This window comes from Myotis daubentonii, chromosome 7 (genome assembly GCF_963259705.1).
Source record: "Myotis daubentonii chromosome 7, mMyoDau2.1, whole genome shotgun sequence".
Lineage (NCBI taxonomy): Eukaryota > Metazoa > Chordata > Mammalia > Chiroptera > Vespertilionidae > Myotis > Myotis daubentonii.
In genome coordinates this window covers 50100222-50108278 of record NC_081846.1, presented here as the reverse complement: position 1 = coordinate 50108278, position 8057 = coordinate 50100222, and positions in this window count along the sequence as shown.

The following is an 8057-nucleotide window of genomic DNA, read 5'->3' as shown; positions in this document are numbered from 1 at the left end:
ATATAAGTAGATGTTCATGGGGTTGAGTGGTGGAAGTTGTGTAAGCCAAGAAATGCCTCAAGCAAGATATGAAATTTTTATCATTCCTCCCCATTTTGATGTAATTAAAATAACTTTTAACAAAAATCTATGTAATTTCATAACTAAGAGATAATCATTGCTATTTCCAGGTATATATTTATTTATAGACCTTTCTTTGTGGGATTCACTGGCCTCCTAAATAATTCCTTTTTAGCTTAGTTTTATATATCATGGTGCATTCTATCTGCTATAAGTTCTATGACTTTTTGAAGATCGCATCATGTATGCATGTACCCACCATTGTAGTGCCCCACAGAACAGTTTTACCACTTTAAAAAATCCTGTGCTCCATCTATTCAGCATCTCCAATTTAAATCCCTGGCAACCACTGACCTATCTGTTTAATATCTCTGTAGTTTTGCCTTCTCTAGAATATCACACAAATGGAATGGCAAAGTAGGTAACCTTTGCCAACTGGCTTCTTTCACTTAACACTATGCATTGAAGATTCATCCATGACTTTATGTATCTTGATAGCTCATTATTTTTACTTTTCCTCTCTGAATAACAACCCGTACAATGGGTTACTACTATTGAAGGCCATCTTGGTTACTTTACTATTTGTAATTATGAATAAAGTTACTTTCAACATTTGTGTGTGGGCATAAACATTTTGTGTGGGTGTAACTTTTCAAATTAGTTAGGTAGATTCATGGAACATAATTGCTAGATGCTATGGTTTACCATACCATCTAACAAAGCATAGCAATGTTTAGTTTGGTAAGAAACTGCCAAATTGTCTTTCAAAGTGGCTATACCATTTCACATTCACACCAGTAATGAATGAGAGTTCCTGTTGCATCACATCTTTAACAGCAATCTTTTGTAAAAGCCATTTTAATATGTGTGTAGTGGCATCTCGTTATTTTAATTTATAATTCCCTAATGGCATATGATTCGAGAATATTTTCATATGCTTGCTTGCCATCTGAATATCTTCATCGGTTGAGATGCCCACATTTCTTGTCCACTTTTATTTAAATCTTTATTGTTGAAAGTATTATATAGGTCCCCTTCTTTCCCCCATTACCCCTTCTAACCTACCCCTACCCCTAGCCCCAGGCCTTCACCACCCTATTGTTTGTGTCCATGGGTTATGCATTTATGCATATAAGTTCTTTGGTTAATCTCTTCCGCTCTTCTCCCCTCCCCTCCCCCCCCCCCCACCTTGCCTTCCCTATGAGATTCAACAGTCTGTTCCATGCTGCTATGTCTCTGGATCTATTTTGTTCATCAGTTTATTTACATTGAAGTTCTTTATTTATTTACTGTTGAATTTTGAGAGTCCTTTGTATATTTTGCATACAAAAGCACTGTGATACTACCATAGTGGACCTGATAACCAGGATGGCTACTAAATGACTAACATTTGGGAAGTGTAGATAGCATGGATATGTTGGATGCTGGACAAAGCAATGATTCATGTTCCAGGCAGGAAGGAGAAGAATGACGCAGTATTTCATCACACTACTGAGAACTGCACACAGTTTAAAAAAAGAATTGTTTATTTCTAGAAATTTCCATTTAATATTTTCAGACTGCAGTTGACTGTAGGTAACTGAAACCATGGAAAGCAAAATCACAGATACGTGGGGATTATTGTAGGTCTTGAATACATTCCTTGCTAATAAATATGCATTTATAGTTTCAAAAACCAGAAAAATGTTTTCAGATAGAAGAAACAAGTAGAAAGGAATATTTTCTAAGTTCATTAAGCATAAAATGAGTGAAAAATACTGATTTTGGTGTTATGAATAAGAAACACAACTTCCATTATACTCTCTGTATTTTTCTGATTATCTCTTCTTAATTTAATTTCTATTCTGCTGCTATCACTGTTGCACGGTCAAGGTGGATGCCTTCAGATAATCAAACTGTCAACATCTTCGGTTATGCTACTTAAGATATAAGCTAGTTCTTTGTGATATAAAATAAAAATAAAAAGTTTTAAATTCTAAGAATGGAGTTTCAGAGAGGAAAGACTTAATTGGAAATGAATTTGAATTATAGAATCACTAACTGTAAAGATGAAATTTATAAGATTATGGGTCCTTTGATTGATAGTAATCAGGACAAGGAGACATTATGAATTAAAGGCTTGCATTTAATGTTTCATTCTAGAATGTGTACACAAATTGTCTTTCACTTCTGGTAATGTTAATCAAGTAAATTAGTATGGAATATGTATCTGGGAAAACAGATACCTTACCTTATGCCATGATATCCTTTAATCAACACAATTTCTCTGCAAAGGAGCTATTATTATTCCCATTTTATAATAAATGAGATTTATTTGTTGAACTAGTGTGGACTAGTAAGCAATTCAACAATCCCATTTCCCTTTTCTTCTGGACAATAGACTGTATTTCTCAACCTCTCTTACAGTTAGTCTGGCCATAACCGTATATCACTTCTAGGCCTGGCCCATAAAAATCACCTATATAATCTTCCTCTCTTTCTTTCCATGGGCTTCTATCAGCCTGAATGGCTGAGTGTAGTCAGTACTGACTACCCCTGATAGGACTTTATGAGAGTAAGTAATAAACTTACAGTAATTTAAGCCAGTGATATTTCTAGATTTATTAGTCATAGCATCTAGTGTTACCTTAGCTAGCACATACATTGGTACCAGAACTGAGATGCAACAAAACAAAACCTAAAATACATAGCACCAGCTTAGTAATTGGGCAGTAGGCTGCAAGACAATTAATATTATGAGTTTGAAAGATGTAGAGTGATGCTATGTACAGGGAAATATTTGGAAAATTTGTTGGCATTAGTGAATAATACCAGATATCTACTGAGCCTTTAGAACTAGAGGAAGAAATTGGAAAATGCATTTGTAACATTTGCAAATAGCTAAATTTAACAAGGTATTTTTTTAAAGATGAAGATAGTCAAAAGTTGACCAGTTTGCAAGCAGAAAGGAAAGGGAATAGTGGGGGGAAATGGGAATTTAAAGTGTTGGCAAATTTGGCTGATGCTGGCCCTCACATATGGGGGAATAAAACTTAAAAAAATACATTGAGCTACTTGATCCATTAAGTTGGTTTAAAATGTACTAGTACTCAACCCACCCATTTCTGTTTATTTCAAAAAAGTTTCCTTTGGGTTGAAGGGTAAAGGATGGAGGAGCAAGAATAAAAGCAAAGAAATTAAGCTTATGAATTATCCTAAGAAAGAACTTCAAGTGTGAATAGTAACATACAGGACTGTTTGGAAACAATAGGACATGAAGCCCAGTTTAAAAAAAAAAAAAAGAAAAAAAAGTTTTTGAGAGAGAGAGAGAGAGAGAGAGAGATTGATTGGCTGGCCCTGACCAGGAATTGAGCCTATACCTTTCATTGTGTGGAATGATACTCCAACCAACTGAGCCACACTGGCCAGGGCCCATTAACTTTTGATGAATTGTATTGTCAAAGAAATCAGAAGTTCAGACTTTAAAAACAACTACAACAATAACAATGACAGCAACAATAAATCTTGGATTCTTTAGGATTTGAAACAACCATCAAGTTTCCAAACTTGCACCAGGAAGAGGTAGGCTGCAAAAGGAGGGCATATTCCCCATCACCAGCTTCACATGGGATCATGAAGAATAACTTAAATGGGAAAATTCTTCTTATAGGTGGAAGCATGGAGAAATATGCACAAACAGTTCTTCCCAGAAATTAGAATAGAGGCCTCATTAAGTAACTTCTGCTCATCCAGACTGGGTGTTGTCATAAGGCACACAATAAGGTTTTCTTGATTGCTGTAGACCAGTGACTTCTTAGTGTCTCCTATTAGTCTCATCTCTGAAAAGACTAGAGGCCCAGTGCACAAAATTCGTGCACAGGTAGGGTCCCTAGGCCTGACCGGCGATCAGGGCCAGCCAGGGCCTCCCTTCTCCTGGCTGCCGGCTGTGCGCTGGGGCCTTCCTTCGTTCCACACCTCCCCCTGATGGTCAGCACATGTCATAGCAAGCGGTCAAACTCCCAGTTGGTTGAACTCCAAAGGGGACAATTTGCATGTTAGCCTTTTACTATATACAATAGTTTAATTGTACCATCATTCATTGGGAATGGGGCGTATAGATAACTCATCTTTTAGTTTACGGTTTATAAGGAAGCAGGTCAAATTCTGAGGAGAAGAATGTGTAGCATACTAATATCTTGATTTTGAGCCGGATGCAGTATTAGGTTGGGAATTGGTTTATCTTTCTGACTAATATATGTGTTGGGGTGGGGGTGGTGGTTAGGGGGTGGAAAAGAGTGAAATTAAAAAAGGAAAGCCTGTGACAGAAATGGAAAAGCTGTTCATTAAAAGCATTTTGAGCCCTAACCGGTTTGGCTCAGTGGATAGAGCGTCGGCCTGCGGACTGAAAGGTCCCAGGTTCGATTCCGGCCAAGGGCATGTACCTTGGTTGCAGGCACATCCCCAGTAGGAGGTGTGCAGGAGGCAGCTGATCGATGTTTCTCTCTCATCAATATTTCTAACTCTCTATCCCTCTCCTGTCCTCTCTGTGAAAAATCAATAAAATATATTTTTTAAAAAAGGCATTTTGAGAACACTATTAGTTAAACTGCCATTCCCAGACTTCCTTGCAGTTGATGTGGCCATGTCATTGAGTTTGGGCCAATAAAATGTCAGTGGAAATGATGCATGTCACTCCTGAACAACCCTTGTTGCTCCTATATTCCATCTTTCATTTAGATGTGGATTCCCAGAGTCATCCTGAAAGCATGTTTGAAGATGAAAGAGCCTGAATGACTGTGTGGAGTAAATTCCCATTTCTCCTCTCACAACACCAGTAGAACAAGAATGAGTGAGAAATAACTTTCTATTTAGTTAAGCCATTGATATATTGGGGTTTATCTGTTGCAGGGTAACTATCCTAACAAATTCATAAGGAAAGACTTTTCAGAAAAAAAGAGACAGCAAAATGGCCCCTGAAATTCACTTGCAATGAAAAAAACAAACAAACAAAACATATCTGCTTCAGTGGGAAAAGCATGAGCAAAAAGTTAAGACTGGATTGAGTTTGAAAAGAATGAATGAGGCAAGTCAACTATTTCACTTTATGATTACTTCTGCTGTAATGATATTGATTAATAATAATCCTATAAAATGAAAGGCTAATATGCAAATAGACCAAACGGCAGAACAACCAAACAACCGAACAACCAATTGCTATGATGTGCTCTGACCACCAGGGAGCGAATGTGGACCATGGCAGGCATTGGCAGCAGGTGGCAGAGGTGGAACATGGTGGGCATCGGCTGCAGCAGGATGGTGGAGCAGGTGAGCGGGGGGCACCAGACCAAGGCGGGGCGCCAGTCACTGTTTTCAGGGCATGCCTCTGGTGGTTACTGAAAATTTTTTGCTCCCATGCACCGTGGTCCTGCCGGGCGCTCGCACCTGCTGCCGGCACCCAGTGCTAGCCCCGATCATTAGGCATCACCATCAGCATGTGCGAGCAGTGGCTGCTGGCCCTGATCGTCCCTCAGGGCTTTTCCACCTCCCTCTGCTCCTCTTGCACCCGCTGCTGGTGACGGCCCCGCTTATACCTGCTGCCAGTCCTGACCCTGCTCACACCCGAAGCCAGCGTTGGCCCCAATCGCTCTGCGCCGTCAGCGGGTGTGAGCAGGGCTGGTGCCATCAGCGCATGGGAGCAGTAGGGGCAGGAGTGGGGCTGCTGGCAGACAGGGGACACAGGGGAGGGGCTGGGTGAGAGGGGCTAGGGTGGGGGGGGCTGGTTGGGGGCACAGAGGATGGGCTGAGACCTGCCCTGTGCCCACCACAGCCTGGCAGCCCACAGTTCCTTTTAAGGTGCACGAATTCATGCACTGGGCCCCTAGTAATTATTGTAATTATCTATATAGCTAATATATGTTGAGCTATTATATTCCAGATACTAAACACTTTAAATATATTATCTCATTTAAATGTCAAGGTCCCTCTAAAAACTAAACATTTTTATTATCATTTTACACAAACGAAGATACTGAGGCACAGAGATATAAGTGACTTGACTAGGTCACATATCACATAACAGGTAGACCTAGAATTTTAACTGAGATTATTCGGTCTCCAGATTCCCATTCTTTTTTTTTTTTTTTTAAATATATTTTATTGATTTTTTACAGAGAGGAAGGGAGAGAGATAGAGAGTTAGAAAAATCAATGAGAGAGAAACATCGATCAGCTGCCTCCTGCACATCTCCTACTGGGGATATGCCCGCAACCCAGGTACATGCCCTTGACCGGAATCGAACCTGGGACCTTTCAGTCTGCAGGCCGACGCTCTATCCACTGAGCCAAACCGGTTTTGGCCAGATTCCCATTCTTAATTACTTCATTCTATTGCTTAGAAAGCAAAACACTTTTTAAAAAAATTCAAGCATTTTGAGAACACCATTTCTGCCATTAACCACTCAATAGAAATGAAAATGTGCATAGGATGGTTGAGATTTCATTGTGGAGTTTTTCAAAATGATCCAAAAGATGCTTCTGTTAAAACATTTTTAGTTGATCACTAAAACCAGTACTCATCTTATTATACCACTATCACTCAGTAATTGTCCAGAAAACCCATAGGATGTATATCTCGCTTGTGTTCATGTCATTGCATATTAGCTAATCCAATCTAGTGAATATAGACATGATACATTAATGACTTAGTGGTTAATTTTCATTAGTTTCTCATTAAAAATCAAGCAAAAAAGGATACTTGCATAATTTTTGGTCTTTCTTTTATTTTCTTCCTTTTGGCTGATCTGAAATTGTGTGCTTCGTGCCATTATCCTATTGCTCTTCAGAAACTGTGATGTTCCTTCCCCCAGAGTCTAAAGCCTAAGGAACCCTAGTGCCAATATGAGCTGTTGGAAATTATCTTCCAGTTCAAATTTGATCTGTTGCTTTTAGATTCCGAGGTCTCCTGCTCAATTCTCAGAAATAACAACTTTTTCAAAGATAAAAGGGCACTTATTGTTACATTAAAGTGCCTGATTTAAATGTTCTGTTAAGAAATTTCCAGGTTGCTAATGTGTTGTCCTGTTACAGATTTGGTAACTGGAGCAGGGGGTGATGTACCCCCCGGGCTCTGTTAGAAGGGCTGAGCGGACCTGTGGCTTAGCACCGGATTTATTCAGGGAGATTTTCACTAACGACTTAAAACAAACTATGGCTTTTTGGGACTTGACCATCCCGGAAGCACTTAAAATATGTTGTCACCTACCTTTCTTATACATATTAACATTAATTTTAATGTAACATATTTCTAGAACACAAGCCTAATAGAGATATTATAAATGTATTATGTTGAGAATCTGACTCATCTTACCCTATGAAGCCACATTTGGCAATGTCCTTGTTATAAATATTTATAATTAACATCTCATTTGAAAAGTGCTTGATAATCAGAATTGCTTTTTAAAAATGAAGTACTCAAGTCAAGTACTATATAGGTCTAACTTGTGAGTATAATTAAGGGGAAAAAAACCTGAATGCAGTGTACACACATAAAATCTCAATCAAAACACTGAAGGATACAACAATAGAAGCCATTGTTATTACAAGTTCTTAAGATGAAATGAAATAATGAGTTCATATTTTTATTTTTTTTTTGTTAATCCTCACCCAAGGATTTTTTCCCCTTGATTTTTAGAGAGAATAGAAGGGAGGGGGAGAGACACAGAGAAAGAAACATCGATGTGAGGGAGACACATTGATCAATTTGTTGCCTCCTGCACACACTCTGACGAGGGCCAGGGATGGAGCCTGCAAGCGAGGTATGTGCCTTTGACCTGAACCAAACCTGCGGCCCTTCAGTCCTCAGGCCCTAACTGTTGAGCGAAACTGGGTAGGGTGAAATAATGAGTTTTTAATCTGCAGACATTCACAACAACTGTTAAGAATTCACATCTTTTGGGAGAGAAAAATCATCTACAGAAGAATAGAATTGTAAGTATTTTAGAAAGGATTGTAAGCCTGGAA